Source organism: Harpegnathos saltator, unplaced genomic scaffold, assembly GCF_003227715.2.
Source record: "Harpegnathos saltator strain DR-91 unplaced genomic scaffold, Hsal_v8.6 scaffold854, whole genome shotgun sequence".
NCBI classification, from domain to species: Eukaryota; Metazoa; Arthropoda; class Insecta; order Hymenoptera; family Formicidae; genus Harpegnathos; species Harpegnathos saltator.
The window spans coordinates 177,456-196,218 of record NW_020230709.1 but is presented as its reverse complement, the minus strand read 5'-3'; the positions used below and the strand labels follow the sequence as shown (position 1 = coordinate 196,218).

At 52.7% G+C, this 18,763-nt stretch overlaps 1 protein-coding gene across 2 annotated transcripts in view; it reads left to right on the top strand.

The window, feature by feature from the left end:
- LOC105191318 (hemicentin-1) overlaps positions 1–18,763 on the top strand; it is a 32,884-nt gene that overhangs the window by 1,364 nt on the left and 12,757 nt on the right. The window contains exon 1 of one of the 2 annotated variants that reach the window (XM_025307389.1): positions 2,360–2,507. The exons of the other annotated variant lie outside the window; for it this stretch is intronic. The gene's annotated coding sequence lies outside the window, so the exon portion shown is untranslated. Of the gene's footprint in view, positions 1–2,359; positions 2,508–18,763 lie in introns of those variants that run through there. 2 annotated transcript variants of the gene reach the window in all.

Below are 18,763 nucleotides of genomic sequence, written 5' to 3'. Positions count from 1 at the left end.
GCGTACAATTGCACGCGGCGAATAAAATACTTTCTCTTCGTCACTGTCGGCCATATCCAGTAGTCGAGCACATACAACTTTGACAGGTACTATAAGCGCTTAAATAAACGGCGATAATTGGATTAATTAACAGAGTCAGGTGCAGCGACCGTTTTGTAACCGTGTCTCTGTGAAAAAAAAGGAGACCGCTTCGTGTATTAGATAGAAAGAATATCAGCAGATATCCAGCTAAATCAAGATGAAAGAAAATCCAGCGAGCGTTTTAATTAATTAATCTTTCTACTTAAATGCATGTCTCAAATTAATGGGCTCTTCAAAAGTTTTCGTCAAACGATATGAACCAGGCTCGGGCAGGGAGAAAGCTTTGATCGTAGTTTGTTTTTTCATCATTTTTAGAATAGCTTGGCAAATATCCAGAGTCCGGCACTACAGCAGCTTCAAATAATTCATCAAAAAGATTATTTCACCATTTTCTAAAATATTTTCAAACGACTAACGAAATTAAAAAAAAAAAACCTTGTTTGTGTCTCTCCTTGAATTGTTTATATTCCGGAAGCTTCGAAGCAATAATAATAACAATAATTCCAAAATCTGTTAAAGTGATGATTACTGTTTTTAAAATATCTCAAAATGAAAGGGCGCTGTATCTACATAGAAATAATGCTTCCTGTAAACGAGTATCATTGGTCACTCGTGACAGCTCAACAAATGACGAAACCAACCCTCTGATGAAATTTTCGATGTAGTTTCGAGTTATGCGATGCACAATTGCGATTCGTAATGAGCGTAGATTCGTTTTGCAACGGCGTAAAAAAGTCGCGACGAATCGAAATCCTCCGGATCACGAAGATGCGTCGACGCGACGTCTGCAACAACTGGGACGAGTCGCGTCATCGAAACATGTCGTTGTCTCGCGACGTGATAGTCGCGCGGCACCGGCTCGCGCTAGGCTGAATCAACAGCGAGACGAAAATCTATCCGGCCAGCCGATATTTCGGCGTTGCGGCGTCGCTCAGCCCGACAGGGATGACGCGTCCTGATTTACACGGACGCGCGTACGCGCGCGAGTAAAAGAGGACGCGCGCCGGAATTTCCGGTCGCTCGCGATTGCGGCCCTAATCGATGGCGAAGGGCAAGTTAGTGAGAACGCAAGCCGTCAACACCGTCACCGCCGTCGCCGCCGCCATCGTAATGACATCGCACGGCGACAACCTCATAATCGTTATGATGCGTCCGCTGCGTTCGTCGCGGAAAAAGAAGGGACGCACGCTCGCGCGCGCGCATTAATTTTGACGCACGCACGGAACGTGAACGGCGTCGAGAATTCTCCCTGTCAGTAGTTGTTTTGTGGACGACGCGCCCTCCGCCCGGCGTGCTCTACGACATCGGACAGGACCGCGCAACCCGTTTATTTAATCGATGCATTATGCAAATTGACATAACGGCTCCACTTCGGATGCAGTAATCGACCACCGTCTCTCGACAGATTCACAATGGGACAACGTGTACGCTGAATAATTGGCAGTAGCGCATCGCGGACTGAAAATCAAAGCCGGCTGCTAACCCTTCTCCTCCTCCTCCTCCTCCTCCTCCTTCTTCTGTTCTTTCCGCGCTACTCTCGTTCTCTTTTACGAGCGAATTCGCACATCAGGAGCTAACGACGGACGGTAAAGCGCATACCGCTGCGCGATACCGGAGGCTCGGCTGCTGCCACCCGGGATGGAGGAAGGCGCAGACTCGGGGAAGATGCACTTGCCAAGAGCGGGTGATTATCGTATCGAAAGTACCGCGGTCGGGGAGTTCGCGCGCAACTCCGCGCGGGGAGCAAAGGCCCCGGCAATAATGAACATACCGTGCGACTTGGCGGTGCGTTTATTAACGCGTAGCGCATAGCGGCGGTGGAATCGACAATTTCGGCTGCGTAGACTTCGCGGTGTTGCAAATCGAATTTCGTCGTTTATCACGATAGTCATTTTATCGTGCACGCTGTGCGACAAGCTTTCTCCTCCTCGGCTCACCTCTTCAATCTTCCAAGGTCTCTTTATCCGCCGTATCTGGCCGCGCGCGTTGACTGGACTTTTATTCGCACTCATATATCTTGAAAAGTGCCACTCGTATCTTGCAGCATTCGTTTTTACTACGTCGCGAGAATCGCGACGGCGGCGGACTGGACTGCGGAGCGCGCACCGTTGTGTTTGTCGTAGCACGCCGCCGGTTCTCGGGAGTGACTGCAGTTTCACAGTCGGTCAAGGGTCCTCGAATTGCAGGGCGGCGGCGGCGGCGGCGGATAAACAGACAGAAGATAAAAGACCAGTGGCAGTCAAATGAGATTTTAATGACGGCTACGCGACGGCGTTATTCGCCCGCCGACGCGAAGTGTATCGCGGTGTCCTTGTCATGGTTTAAACGCCGATTATAGTAAAGTGGGACGATTGTAAAGTGTAATGCAGCTAGGGGCCGCTCGCGCGCGCAATAACGCTGCTGCCTTATCTACTTCAATTGCCACGGTACGTAGAACATCAAATTTTTATTCGATCGTTAACCGGATAGATTACGATCGGCCGGCATCAAACGGCAGCCGCATGTATCGTGCGGTCGTTCGCCGTGCTGGCGCGACTTTACACTATGTGTCGGTTCACGTTGCCGGGCATATTATGAAAGTGCGCCACGGTTACTACGCGAGAACGACTCGGGAACAGCCGCATTCGCGACATGAGAGAGTGATGAACGTTCGGACCGAAGACAATCCGTCGGAAAAAAAGAAACGGATTGTCATCGACAAGATTCGCGGAGTCTGCCGCAAAGGAGACCTCTTCTTTCGTCTCTCACGCGTTTGCTGCCGATATCTGCTGCCGACTTCTCGGCCGAAATTTCTCTTCGTCTCGATAAGATAGGCTCGTTTGCGAGCCGCCGAGAAGCCGCGACGAGCGACTTGTCGCGAAGTCGGAAAGATCACACTGAGAGAAAAATATGATGTTTGGAACTATAATGATATAGTAACTAATTATAGTCCGAAATATCATATTTATAGTAAGTATTACCATAATGTCGGTAATAATTACGATATAGGCGTGGTATAACCAACCATATAATATTTTTACTAAGAATTATAGTAAGTTAAACTAAAAATATTGTATGGATACAAATATAAAATGGTAGGTGAAGTAACTCTTTTATATGGTCAATATTACCAGAATATTTGCTAAATGATGACAGATGTAACTATACGAATATTAAATCTCACTATATTTGTGAATGAGAAATTACCATATATGTGGTAAAAGTAACTGAACAATTATTTAAGACAATCATTGACTGTATATTTGTGTTTATTCTACTATATTTTGCAGGTTCCACGAACTATAAAAATATAGTTGACGTCAAAATTAACTGTAAAATATAGTGAGATTATAGTTAATTCAACTATATTTTCCTATCAGTGTATGCGCATCGGCGTCCGAGCTGAACGAACCTCCTCCCGTATAGGATCTCTTACGGAAGAGGCGGTCTTTTTTATAAGTCACAGGTAGTCTCGCGCAATGACTCAATGAACGTAAAATAAACTTCGATCGCACGCGCCAAATTTAGAGCCGCGGCGATGGCGGCTGAGAACGAGAGAGCGTGCGCTACCCCCGACTTCATTTTTCACCGCGACTTTGGTCGCATTTCGAGATCGATCGCTGGATGATTCATTCGGGACGCGATCGCTCCTCAAACGGTCGTGAATCCTCCTCAAGGTGTATCGCGCGCGCACGCGAGCTCTTCCTCTCCCTTTCTCTCTCTCTCTTGCCGTAATGGAGCGTAATGCGTGCTATAACGGTCCATTACGGGCGGGAGATATTGAAATTCCGCGGAAGTGCAACTTCGCCGGATGGAAACTTAAAATTCTTCCGCCGCCGCCGTCGGCGCCGCCACCGCAACCACGGCCGCGACCGCGACCACCAGACTCGAGGCTTCATATCGGCAGCGAAAGAGAGGAGGGGGGGGAGGGAGGGGAGGTAGACAGGGGAGTAAGAAAACGCGGAGGAGTTTATAAAGCGGGTAAGCGGCAGTATTCCGTGGGCGTTGTATGGTTCGAAATAAAAGGAAACTGCAATTACAGCCGGCGGCGGCCGACGGAGAACGACGAGCGCGCCGTGGGAATCGAGAAAGCGCAGTCGTCGTCGTCGTCGTCGTCGTCGTCGTCGTTCTCCGTCGGGATGTCATCCGCGTTCGCGTCGCCGCGGGTCACGGTGGAAAGAGAAAGAGAGGAATAGACAGAGGGTGAAAGAGAGATGGTAGAACCGAGAAAGAAAGGGGAGCAAAAAGTAGAGAGGAATGGGCTTCAACGTCCGCTGCGAAATACACGGTAACGATCGGTGACTCCAGATAACCGGAAGCTCCGCGTGGGTCGCGCATCCGGGCGCACGGCGACGTCGCCTTGCCCAGGTTTATATACCCCGGCGGCGCACACGTTCGCCCCATTCGGAAGCCGCGATGCAACTGCAGTTGGAACGTGATGCCGTCGGGCGGGGGAGGCGTATTTTTCGTACGGCCGTATTGTTCCTCTTCCATCCCCTTTTTTCTCCCTTCGCTTAGAACGCGATTTTACTGCCGGTGATTTTATCGTGCGGTTGTAGCGCACAGAGCGGGTGTACACACGCCGCCGCGGAAGTTGCACGTTTCATTCTGATCATTGATAGCGAAGAACGGGCCGCGGCAGCGAGGTGAGCGGAAATGTACCGATTATATTTCGCCATTTTTCGAAGCGTCCCGTTATGCGGTAATTACGCCGTGGATCTTCGACGTGCTCCAAACAAATTGCCTCATTCGGGTCAGCTCATTCCGTAAAATGAGACCGAGTTCGGCTGTCCTATTGTCCCAATCAGTTCTCAGCGCGCGAGAGGTTATTTCGCGAAATTTGTTTCGAATCATATTTATTTGGATATATCAAGTATCCATAATCGAAGCATTTATTATCCTAGAGATCGCGTATCTTTTTACACGGGTGAAAATGTGAGAGAGAAAATTGTAAACTGGGAATTAATTTTTGATCGAGTTTTCCGGTATAGCGTAACAGTGTACAGAAACAACGATATCCCTCTGAAATGGTAATTTGTACCGTTATCGTGGCAAGTAACGAAAGCGACCTAGAATCCGAAGCGTATCTGGCGAGGAAAAAACGCGAGGGCGCAAGTAGCACGCTCGCGAGATATTATACCGGTATCGATATTAAGCGAGAGCTGCGAGGTCGTGGCGATTTTTAATAAAAGTTTCGGCTATCGGAAGTTGCCATACGTTCGACGAGTTTCGCCACGCCGAAACGTCGCGGCGTCGTGTCGCAGCAGTCTCCCGTTTCTATGCCATTGCGCTTATGTCTCCCGCGCACCAATGTCGTAACAGTTTCTATTTGTAATGCAGGATCGTGTCATCCTCCTCGATATCACGATTTTCTCGCATCCGGCTCGCAAGAGCCAGACGACGTCATTTTCCGCTTCGCGTATTACTGCTTGCATCCCGTGGCGACGCCGATGTTTAAAAGGCGCATGCATAATATTAATCCGCCCATTCGTCGCTCCTTTTTTCTTCCGTCACATGAACGACACACGTGAGATATCGATGCGTTTTGACATTTCATAATATGCGGCGAATAATGCCTAGCAAGAAAGGCTTCAGAGTTTCCCCTCGGGGATTTCAAAATGAGCCTTAAATATGTAATTCGATGTATTTAATTATGAAGAAACATATATTTTTAAAACGTGAGAAGTCTTGCGCAAATAATTTATGATACCTCAGCTATCTTGTAATTACTTATTTCGATTTGCTAAAAGTGTCAAATTCCTCAATATACTCTCAATAATTATGATTCTAATATCTTCATAATTATATTTTTGCGAGTTTTAATATTTCTACAAAGATTGCAATTAAAAAGAATTTGACATCGGCTTCAATTGTAAATAATAGTAGAAGCTTTCGAAATCGCATTCCTGGAATACTGGAGCTGTAGATGTCGCGCTGTAAGTAGAAACAGACGCGTCGTGTCTGGCCCGCTCGTCCGCGGAGCGTCTGTGCGACTTTAAACTACTTGGGCTACTAATTACATTTACAACTCGTATCTCAAACACGCGATTTTAAAAATTAATCTTATCTACATACGAATAAATTTAATTCTCTTTAACTTTTGCACTTAGGAATTAAAAAAAGATTTTTAAATAATAAAGTTGAAAGATGTGTAGAAAGATATAACATCTTCGAAAAATCTATATATAAGCGCAGGATTATAAAGTACCGTAATAATAGAGTAAAAATCTTTAGTCTACAACATTTTCTCATAGGTGTTTTAATTTTACAGTTTTAAAGATACGTACGTTCGTAATAAGACGCATGAAATTACCTCCTTCCATTACTGTGAGTATTTCAATCTCGAACGTGCGAAGAAGCATCTGCACGTGTGATCGATGTAAAATGCCACGATTAATTATTAATATAGTCACGGCCGTTAAAAAAAAACGACTGACGCAATATTCCGTGCATCGACGAACAACGTCATGTATTGAAAAACCACACGGTGACGCTACACCGCGCGCACGTTCAACGGAAGTCCCGGGAGAGTTGGCGGAGCAGAAGTTACCGTGAAATAATCGCGACGTAATCGACACGCGGTGTTAATTGTCGTCGCGGTCGCGATATTTAATTCTGCAATCGTGGCCTCATAAAAGCCGCGTTACAGCGCCTATCACCGTCAGCGTTATTAATTTTCAAACTGCACGAGGACGGCCGGAAGGCGCTCCGCGGCCGAGCGGGCGCTCGGGGGGATACTTCGTAAATCACTCGACGGGATTTATTATCGAGGATGTTCGCGTAAATGGCGGCGCCGCCGCGGTGGCTTCGACTACGGCGCCGAAAAGAAAGGAAAAGCCAGCGCCGCGACGGTGGAAAGCGAGCGAGCGAGAGGGCTGTCGAGCCTCGAGCTGGATGACTCGTTCGTAAGAGAAGGATATCCGGCCTTGAAAAGCGGCGGGCAAAAATAGGGGTGGAGGAGTGCGAGAGAAAGAGAGAGAGAGAGATAGACAGATAGACAGAGATGAGGGGAAAGAGCAGGAGCAGCGGAGTGGGAAGAGAAGTGAATGAAAAAGGAGGAAAAAGAGACGAGCCGTGGGCACGTGGGCGGGGAAGTGGGGGGGGGGAGGGAGGAAACACCACCAGAGAACTATTTCCACACAAGGACACGGCGCGGCAACGCCGGCGCTACGCCGCGCCGGCGCGCGAAATAAGTCGACCGATGGCAGTCGAGCGATATGTGTAGCGCGAGAAAGACAGAAAACCGCGGTATCTCAAAGTCTCAGCGAGCTAACGAACGACCGTAACCGGTCAGTTGGCCGACCGGTCAAACTTTTCGTTCAGGCGCCGTGCCGTGCCGTGGCGTGGCGTGGCGTGGCGTGGCATGGCGGAGAAAGCTCCCGGTGAGAATTTTCCGCGAGCTCCGGCAGACCGTGACTAATGCGCTACTCCGTCGCGGCTCGCGGCCGCCGGCTCTCCGCCGGCGATGGCGAGATATTTGGGAGGAGAGTGCAAAAAATCCGGAGAGTCTCGATTTTGAGAGAGTAGCCTTCTTATTCTTCCCCGTCGCGGAAAAGAGCCTCCATTCGCGCATGGCGGAGCGTATGATTGGCTCTCTCGGCGACAACTGCACGCCGCGCCGGCCGGATGCGTCTTCGCGACGTCGACGGACTCGCGAAACGTCACGCGCGATATCGCGGCGAGAGGGAGATGAAACGTGATTTTTTTTCGACGTCAGATCGGCGCGTTTGCGTGCTGTCAATCGTCCGTTGCTCGCTGTTAGGTCTGATCGCGGCGATAGATCAAACATCGGTGCGCTCGGCCAAAACACGACACCTTCGTCATTGTCACAGACGCGACCTCCAGCTTTTCTCGTTCGGACGCGTTGATTACCCCTGCTCCCGATGAGAATTCCGACGAGTTCCGATACTTCGTTATGGCCGGCGCGACTCGTGCAAACGTAACGCGGAATAACACCGCGCAATAACCGAGCGCGTCCGTCCGTCCGTCCGTCCGCCCGCTAACTTCGCCTATCGCGCGATGTTTCCACTTCGACTATCGATTGTCCGGCGAATCACGCCCGTATTTATTGCCTGTCTATAATAATGCCCGGCCGCGGCGAGGGTGGACGCGCGCGGAGATTTGCATGCGAAATAAGCCGTTTTGTCGGCGCGCGCGTAATGCGAGCCGCGTCATTCCGCGTTGCGGGCTAACGAGCGCGAAGGTTCCCAAAGGGAGCGCGGGATAATGGTTTTATTTATTAACGAGTTACATATATATATATATATATACACATACACACACGCACACGCACACACACATACACACACCTCACAGCAGCGTGCCCTCGTGCGCCGGGGAGTTTACCTCCTTCGCGCGGGTGCGCGACGCGATTTCGACGTTATTGATATTAAATATTATATGTGACGTATTTGCCGACTACATTAATCGTCGGAAATAATCGCCGGGGCGTGCGTCCAGCCGTATCTGCATAAACGCCTCGCCCGCCGTGTTTTCAATTATTTATGCTACGTTATGCACGCATACCACGCGAGAGTGTACATTCTATGGCTAATTAGAATAATGCGGAGTACAACGGCGGGGCGGTGATGTTACAACGTCGTTGCCGCCGCCGCCGTCGCCACGTAACCGGCGAAATTTATTCAATACCAACAGAGCGCTGATTTTACATAGGAATCTTGATGAATTATTAAAGACTCGCCTCTGCCTCCCCCTCTCCCCCCGCCCCCGCCCCCCCTCACTTACGCGGGAAGTACGTCGAGGTTATACGTACGTTTCATGGCTTTTCTATTTGGCCGTTCGCCAAGCGAAGCGAGGTCTTTTTGGCTAAATGAATCGATCCTGATGAACTCGCGCCCGCGAGTCGTCTCGTCGTCGCGCGCGCTCTTTCCCCTTGCATCTCGCTACTCGTGGTCGATTTCGAGTCCGTCGAACGAGTTTCTTTCTTCTCTTCTCGTTGTACACCGCGTTGCGATCATCGTCATCTCAATCATACGGCTCACCCGCGCTGAAGGCGCACGGTCAGCAAGTGAGGATGCGCGCGGGACCGGGTCGCCTTCCGATGGGAACGCGCTTCCTCCGAGAAACTAATTGAAGACTCGATCGTGCATAATCGCGCGAGTCACCGGGCTTCCCTCGACCGCCGCAGGTGCATACCTGCGCGCGCGCGGCCGAGCTGATGAAAAAGGGGCAACCGACAGAAAAAAGATACCATACCCTGTACCTCGAGGGTGCAAAGGGAGCAGAGGGGGAGCTTGGTCGAGATAGACGGACAAGACGCGGGCGTATACGCGGGCATGGCGGTGCTTCCGGCAAAAAGCGGAGCAACAGCGTCGAAAGATAGGACGCAAGAAGCGACGGAGAACCCACCTAGTCGCTTTACCGCTCGGGCGGATCCTCGCGCATGACGTCATTATTGCTTTGCATTCAACGGCTTCCCTCCGCCCTCGTGCCGATCGCCCTCTCGCCCTCGCGCGTGCGAGATGATATCGCGTTCAGGCTCGTTCGAATTCGCCGGGCGCAGCTGCGAAGCACCGACGGCTTTGCGAGAGCGAGGGCGTTCGCGAGCGGCAAATTACATTTCCGCGACTCCTCCCGTCCCGACCGACGGGAGCGGGGGGGAGGGGGGGGGAGCCCCCCTACTTACTCACTTACTTGCGGAAAGCGCGCCAAGTCGTAATTCCCGTAAAACTGCCCTCGCGCGCAGGGCCGCTGCGAAACTTCTTTAAACGATCTCGGCCGAGGGAAGAGGGGTCGCGGAGAGCGCAGCTCTTTGATCATAATCTCGCCCGGAGTTATTTGGCAGCTGCCGAATTCCGAGGCCGGCGGGCGCTCGGCTGAGCGATAAAGTCGCCTCTCCGCAGGGCAGCGGGCGCAGGAGGAGGAAGCCCTTTTTCTTCGCCGGCCCGAATAGAAGTGACCGAATGGGGCAAAGGGAGACGTGGCTAGATTCGCATCTGAGCGGACCCGATCACCCTCGGACGATTATCTCTCTCGATCGCACGAGAGGAGCGTGCGAAACGTCACTAACCTATCGTCTCGTATCCTCGACGACCTCGCATCCTCTGCCGCTCGATTTTCTCGATCTAATAGCGCCGGATGGCTGTTTCTTCTTTGTGACGCGGTCTCGAGAGGCGTCTCGCCGATCTCCGGAGATCGGCGCGCGTTCGTCCACCTGCGGAGCAGAGCTCCGCTCGCGCGAGAACGACGCAAAGTCGGCGCGGACGGCGGTTTGCGCGTCGCGCCGGAGGATTCATTTCGCTCGAAGCGCGTCTGCTGGGAGGGATGATCGCCGTTGCTCATAAACGACATATCGCCGCGTGTAGATCGCATCTGATACGCGCGATCAGCGCGATCACGATGAAAGATATGCTGAGACTCGGGCCGCAATTAAGGACAAGTTCGCTCTTAATCAGGCGACAAAGTCGCGGCCGAAAGATGCGCCTTCTCCGCGGCCACGGAGTAACGCTGTCCACCGTTATTGAACATTGCGCGCGCGATCGCGACCGTTTCTGCTCCCATTAATCCCCCCGAATCTCGTTCACCATGTCTATCCCTTCGTGAGCCATTCCCCCTGTCCAGCCCTCGGTGCGAAGCGCCGAGCGTATTTCAAGCTGGTAAAGCTGATTTCGACTCGTCGCCGAAGGGATTCGGCCGAAACCTCTTTATTTCGCTCTCTGTCCGCCTCTCGCTACCTTCCCTGCTATGTTCTCTCGTTCCCCCGTGGCGGGGGAACGCGACGACGGGTAGGTGAGAGTCCCAGGACTCAATACGGGACTGATTGGCCCGCGCGATTGTCCGTGGTCCGAGCGATTGTCTTGGAGACGTCGCCGAGAAAGAAATCCGGCCGGAATAACGTCGAAGTCTCGGTGGAGGTGGCGGAAGGGGAGGAGGAGGAGGAGGAGGAGGACACGAGGGGGTAAGAACCACGAACAGGCAGCAAGGAAGAAGATGAGCAGGGCGAAGGGAAGTGACGCAACGGCGCGATTTCGCGAGCGCGCGACCGCGAGAGACCCGAACGAAAACGGAGCGAGGCGGAGCGGAGGCGAGGCGGGAGCGGCAACGGGGCCTCGCTTTCTTTCATTTTATCCCCCGGATCTGGATTCATTCGGCCGAACGGCCAGCCAACCATCCGGCCAACCTCTAATGCCTGGATCTTTATACGCTTCTTGGCCACCGACGCGGCGCAGCGCGGCGCGGCGCGGCTCCGGACGGAAGAAACACCGCCCGGCATCGATCGCGCACGAAAGTAGCACGACTCCTTTCGGCCGGCCCGAATCGCTAAGATCCAAGGAGATCCTCGAAACAATTGTCCGCCGGCTGTTCCCTCGCGACAGGCTCTTTTGTTCGCGAAGGAAGCAGCAGGCGGCGGAGGGGCCGCAAGGAGGCAGTACGTCTCTCTGACGCGCTGCTATCTGATTCTCTTTCTCCATTATGCAACGAAATCGAGTCCGAGTTTTGCCGGATTTTCCTTCGTCTCCCCGCCGTCTCTCGGCTCGCCCCTATCCCGGCTACCAACCCGCCAGCCAGCTCCCGATGACAGCCGCGACCGATACCGCGGCTCCGAGAGCGGCGAGACGCGAACGCGCTAATCTCGAGACGGAGATACACGCGCGGTTGTGCGTGGAGAATTGTTCCGGAAGATACTGCTGCATGAATTGTGTACGCCGCGGTTCCGCCGCCGCAAACGTCGCGGTGAACTTTAATCTCAGTTTGATCGCCGAGTACGCTTAAACTAAGATTAAGGCAGTTAACCGCCGCTACCGAGCGCACGGCGATTAGCGTCGCGCGAGTGCGAATGGGACAACGCACGGAGATATTCCGTTTTTCCCCAGCGCGCGATAATTCGCCAATTCTCTCGTCCGCGAGCGTTCCTCCCGAGTGTCTCCGCCCCCTCATCTCTCCCTCTCTCTCTCTCTCTCTCTCTCTCTCTCTCTCTCTCTCTTTTCTTCTCTCCCATCGGCTTTATTCCCGTATGTTTCAAGTAGGATACGGCCGCGACGCGTTCAGCGGGAGGATCTTCCCTTTGGCGCGTCGCCTCTCTCCGTAAAGAAATACCTATATGCTCGATGAAACCTGAATACCCGCTAGGTGGAAAGGTTAGTGCCTATCTGAAGGCAAGTAAATACGAAGCGCGTTGGAGACGCGACCGTCGTATTTTGTCGCACCTGCTCCAAGGAGTTGTCTCCCTCCTTGCCGCCGCGCCGGTTCCTCGTACATACGCTACCCCGCATAATAATCCACTCTTCTCAGCGCTTCGCTCCCGCGTCGTCTTCTCCTTCACCACCGTCACTTCCTCCTCTTCTTGCCCCTCCTCTTGCCTGCCGCTGTCTACCTCTCACTGCTCCCCTCCCCCTTCTTCACTTCGCGCTACTCGCGCTCCTCGCGGTATCATTGCCCTGTCCTTCCGACTTTACCCTACCTTAAGTCTCCCCCTTTCTTCGCTCCTTTCGCAGCGTCATTCGTTCTCTCGAATCCTCCATTATGCACGCGTATTTCGCACCGCTGGGCATCCGGCGCTTGCATATGCACCTGGCTGCATGGCGCGGCGGTTGCATGCGCCACGTAGGTGTGGTGGGTGTATATACGCGCGACAAAAACAGCGGTTCTTCCATGCCGTTGAAATTTACCAACCGTTATCACGCACGCGCCACGGTAGGATTTTCAATACGCGTCTGTGTGTGCGTGCGTGCGTGCGCGCGCGCGCTACCGCGAACGCAAAATATATCTCTCGTTCGATGTTTCGATATGCAGAACAACGGCCAAGATCGCCGTTCGCGTCCGCGAGCGTCCGTGTGAGCGCGTCGAATTTATCCGTAAAAAGTCACGAGCGATCATCGCGCTCGCTTTTACTTTCAGCGGCGCGCGATCTGCTGACTTTTTTTTTTATTTTTTATCTTTTTTTAATAAACGACAGACAGATGAGACGCATCGAGCTGGCGCGTCGAGCCGATTATCTCGTGTCGACGCTTCCGCCGACGACGCGAACGTGGCCGTCACATCGAGCTGGACACGAGCGAACGCGTTAGCGCAATACCCCAAGTGCGGGCAAAATCGACAGTCGCGTCCGGTGCATCACATTTCGCGCTTCTGTTCGCCGACACGCGCATCCGTTGGATTATTTCTAACGAAGGCGAACCCCGCGGCGGCGCGGCGGCCGTCGTCGTCGTTTCATACGTCGGCACGTAATTTCGGGCCGACGAGCCTCGACTACGCTGTCGGCAGGGCCGAGTTCTCGAAAGCGACCAGAATGTAATTGCCTCGCGGCCGGAAGCGTCACGTTACGATCGCACGCACACGTCCAGGTACGTGCGTGTCGGTCGTAGCAGTAATTTGATCCGTAAAAATGTCAAAATGTACATCGCGCGCGGCGCGCTTGTCCGGCTCACCGCCTCTCGTCTCTGGCCTCATCCTGTTCCGCCTCTCACCCTTCGCTCAGTAATTTCGTCAACGTTCTCCACGTACGCGATTTATATCGATCGTGGATTCGCGACGCGATAAGTTCCTCTCATTTCGCGTTTTCATCGATAGTCGCTCGCGTCATTGTGCTTCATTTTCTCTAATCACACGCACCCTGTGGCGTGATGGCTATCTGTCGTTGTCGTCGTCCTTGCCAGCCCTTTCTCTCTCTCTCTCTCTCTCTCTCTCTCTCTCTCTCTCTCTCTCTATCGCCGAAAATGTCTGATATCACTTTTGTTTACATCGCTGCTGTATAAACGAGAGCATGAAGGAACGTATCGAGCGCCGTGGGGTCGATTGTAGATGTACTCGGAGATATCGCGTTCTCAAACATCCGCTTATGAGAACGAGTCCTGAATACGTACGTCCTTCAACTGTCGCATTAGACTGACGTTCCTGCGTTCCTTACCACGTTTCCCTTTTAGCGCTACTCGAAAAATACACCGAAGAAGGTGTCACCGTTCACAAGGTGAGCCCGCGGCTTCCGAGTGCCGATCTGAATGTGGATCCTTACGGTCGAGAATTAATTCTCGCCGGCCATGATTGATTCGACGTGTTCTTTTTTCTTATTTTCCTCGCGCGGACCATCTTACACCGCGGTTTTTCCAGCTGAAAAGAGACTCTCAAAAGAGAAGACTGGAGGAGTTGTCGATCCGCGGTAAACGGAGGGCCATTTGAATTCGAGCCGTTTGAAAGCGACGCGACTTACGCCGAAAGAACTTTGACGCGACGAGAGACTAATAGTTTAATTAGTCACATCACGGTCGATTCGATTCAATTACTCGTCGGTGAAGCGACGCAAGTGCTTCGGTGCCACTTGACGAGCGCAGCGAGGAGATCGCGGAATGTTAAAGCGACAAGGTTACGACGAGATTAGAAACTCTTCTTTTCGCTGCCCCTCTCTCTTTCTTTTTCTTATTTAAACCCAGGAAGACGTATCTTTTATAGGGCAATAAAACGCGCCGCATTCTTTCCAGGGAGCAGCATGAATCTCTATAACGCGATGCTTCCGGTTACTTCCGGCGGAAGAATCGTGGCGCTCACAATGCGAGGGATCGCGCGCTAGCCCGTATATTACAGTGCAAAAAGACGTGTACGCTCGTTGAGAAAGTTGGAAAAGCGCCGCCGCTCGCCGACGCGACGCTGGCGGTAAAGCGAGGGAAAAAACTTGCGCACTTGATGCACCGTAAAATTCGATATTGCGTGTCACAAGGCGAACGAGGCGTTAAGCATCGCGACCGAGACGGCGGGTGAGAGCGGGATTCGAGATACGTCCGTCCCGTTGTTATTTCTCACCTTCCGAGATCATCTCTCTTCCTCTCGTATCACTAAACCACGATTATTTCACAACAGAGTCTCGATCGAGACTCGTCGCGATCGAAAGATCGAATTCAAGCGTCTCCTCGTTCGCGTTTGAAAATAAAGCAGCGAGCCGACTCTTCCGACACTTCAGGCGCGCCGTAACCGCGTTCGGGAAAACGCGAGACGATAGTGTAATCAAAGCGCGGCACAAACCTCACCGGAATCCCGGCGAATCGAAATTTTGCGCTCGTCCTCGGCGTCGGAGGCAATCTGATTTTATTGATGCGAGGACAACAAGCGAGGACGACCTCGTGAGCGAGACTTTAGCGGGGCGTTACGCGAGATCCAGAGTCGAATGGGATCGCAAGAATTTTCGATCTTTCCGCTTGATCGCACGAGCTGTCGAACTGTCGAAACTCGGCAACGATAAAAACCGGTCTTTATGTTGCAATAACTTCTCTCTGTAATAATCTCTCTCTCTCTCTCTCTCTCTCTCTCTCTTCGATCGCTTTTCCAGCCTTGTGCGTGTTCCACAGCGAATAATATCATCGTCCTTGATATATCCGTCAATTACGCGGCAAATTCAGCCGTTCTGCCATATTTACCCGATATCGTGCGTCTGTTGGCTCGCCAGTTATCGTTATTGTTGTAACAAGCATACGATAACCATCGAGGACAACGACAGAGGATACGTAAACTCAGCCGCCAGCCTAGCCCCTTGTTTCCACGTGCGCTCTCGGTATCGTGTAGCGTTGTTAAATAATTTACCATAAATTGCTTCACACGCGCGCGCCCGCGCGTCGTCAACGCGTCTATTTATCCTATTTCCGCGTCCTCCACCTTTCTATCGCTTCATCTACTTTCATCTAATCTTCTCCCACCGGGGCCTGGCTCACTCCGGAATTTATCCACCACTGTGTTCTCTGTCTGCGCTCTGTATACGCTTGTGTGTATGCTAGGTGTGCGCCTCTCTTTCTCTCCCTCTTTCTCAATCTCTCTCTCTCTCTCTCTCTCTCTCTCTCTCTCTCTCTTCCTCTCTCTCTTTCCCTCCCTCTCCCTCCCTCCCTCTCCCTCCTTCAGCCGTTCTCACCCTCCCCACCGATCCTCGGTTTGCTTTCTTCGTCATACCGGCGCGTGTTTGTTCAGTCAGCGGTTTCGGGGGCGGCGTGATGCCGTTTTCCCGGATGCGGCGGTAAAGGAGCCGGCACCACGTTTGCACACCGTCGGTGTTTACACGCGTAGCTCCGGACGAGTTACCGACGTTACGAAGTCAAACAGGCCACCGATAATAATCGCTACGCCCAGGGACGCGTACGCACGAATATTACGGCTCCTTAATGAGTTTAATCGCGGCTCGTTAGCGCCCGTCGTCCAACATAGACTCGTCTGCTCGATGAAAAAGCTACAAAATAGACATCGATCACGTCTCCCTTACTCTTCTCCCCGCTCGCGCCGCTAAGGGCTGCGCGTTTCATTGTCCAGGCTGCGAAACGGACTGACGGCCCAAGGTCCTCCGTTCTCACCGCGGAGTACCGACCGAATCCCGAGAGCGCGTATTAATAGCGGAATCGTCGAGAACTCGGGCTTACAATTAGCGCGTGATTACGGTCTGCGTTGCAACGGCGTTAAAACGGCCAACGTGGCGTCACACGATGCCACGATTTCACGCCCGCTGACACGCACGCCGTTACAAGCAGCTCACTTCACCGCGTAGATCTCCCAATGCACGCTAGCGATGGCGATTCATGCGGTGAACTGAGCGTGCCGGTCAACATGCATGTCAGAAGTGCATGCATGAAATCGTGTGACGCCAGCTTTATGAAGTTCAGTCATATCGCGCGCGCGCGCGCGCGCGCGAGCGAGCGTCGACTGCGAGCCGGAGGAACAGGAAAGTGCTAACCGAGGAGATTCGCCATTGAGAAATGGAATATTCGTTCAATGCTCCGTTTCCCGATCTTTGCTCCCTCCCTTCCTCCGGCGACGGCGACGGGAAAGTACGTAAAGAGCATTTTGTCAAAGTTTTCCCAGTGCATTCTCTTTACCTTGGCGAGAAACTTGCGTCTCGTGTTTGCACGCCGACGCCCGCCGTGCTTCGGGCACGCGCGCGCGCGGAGCACGCCAAAGTGCCGACCATTTGTTCTTCTCCGTGGGATTCAAGAGGATACGGCGACCGGTGATTGTTAGTCGAAGATTAATAGTTTCAGCTTCGTAATTCTCGACGATCGTTATCGAATCCAAGTGATTCGTTCGTTTGTTCGTCCGTTTCCTTTTCTCCTTTTCGTTTCCCGTCGATGACGAGTATCGCGCGGAAAGCGCGCGACGCGACGCGACGCGACGCGAGCGCGCCACGGAAATTCCCGCGGGAACGCATGAAAATATGCAAAACACAATTTCCGTGCCGGTTCGTCTACGAATCGCTATTCACCCACTTTCTTTTTATCGCTCGCCGGGCGCGCTGGATTCTACCGTCTGTATGTTTGCGAAGCAATCGGTTTGCCAACGACGCCTGATTCTACAGAGAAGAAGTCGCTTCTACGTTTGCGCACCGGCGATGTTTACAAGCGATGCTTTGGTCAAATTACCAACCTCACACTTTCAAATTGGAGCAAACGGCAGCAACGTGAAATTGAATTTGCGCATTAGACCGAGATAGAGCCGGGAGGCGGGGAGGGGGGACCGTAAGGAGCATCAATTTTGTGATAGACACGTGAGGTCGAAAGCGTCGGGCTGAATGGCGATGATATTTCCGCGAAAACGAAGACGGAGCGTCTCGTTTTCTATTTCGCACCCTTCGCACGGACGAACAATTTGTCGAATTCCCGAGTCCGATTTTCTTTTTTTCTTCACTTTTATTTTTATTCGCGTGATCTCGCGCAAACTCATCATGTCGCGTCGTCGTCGAGCGGGGTCAACAATTTCGATCCACCCCGCAATCGGTGCACGCTACACTTCGTATCCCCCAGCGGAACTCGCGTCATGACGCGTGCTTAAATCCGTATGCGCGGTTCCGTGTATACACGGCGCGGGTAATGCGATGTATTACCGATCCACGACGGTGCGCTCATGTTTGCTTTGAATAATTACTCCGGGATCGTCGTGTCGGCGGATACGTATGTGTTCCGCGTTAGCCGAGAACGGATATTCGCCACGCTCTCTCAAGTAAACGTGATACACGCCGTGCGTGCGAGAGAGTATGGGCTGCGGCGGCGGCGGCGGCGGCGGCGGCGGCCGCCGCGCACACGCACGGAATACGTAAGCGTCCCTCTGTGTGCACGCGCGAGCGGAGTCTGTCGATGGCTCATTGTCTAAGTCATCAATTTGCGAGATTCACGAGAGGGGAGGATTTAACGAGGTAATAGGACTCGCCAGTGCTATTAACATTTTAATTGCGGCATTAACGATACCCGCCCCCGACGCGCCCCTCCTTGCCCGGCCCTTCCCTCTTTCACTCCGGAGGAAGGTTTAATCGGCACGTTCTCGCGGCTGATTATGTCTGTAACCTGATCGTTAGCGTCGCCGGGATGAGTTTTCCTAAACATGTATACATGTATGCAAGTACGTGTCGCTCTGTTGCACCGCGGTGATCGCCGGTGAATCGAATCGCGCGTATCGCAGCTCGCGTCTACGGTTCTCGTCGTTCTACGTGTGACACGTCTCTCTCTCTCTCTCGGTCGTGTGACCCATTCTACCTTCGACCGCGATTTATACTCGCGAGCTCGGCCCCGGCCGGTGCCGGAACACCATCACCAGCACGATCGAGCGCGGACAGGCGCTTCTTCGCCGCGCGAATCTTCCGAGTCACGTCTCGGAGGCGCGAACGAGCGGAGGCACGCGCTCATTTCACGCTTTTTCCGTGCTTTTAACGAGTTGCTCCTCATTCATCACCGGGCATCGATTGCGTCGTATTATTAATACCGACATCGTCGGCGATGAATCTCAGGGA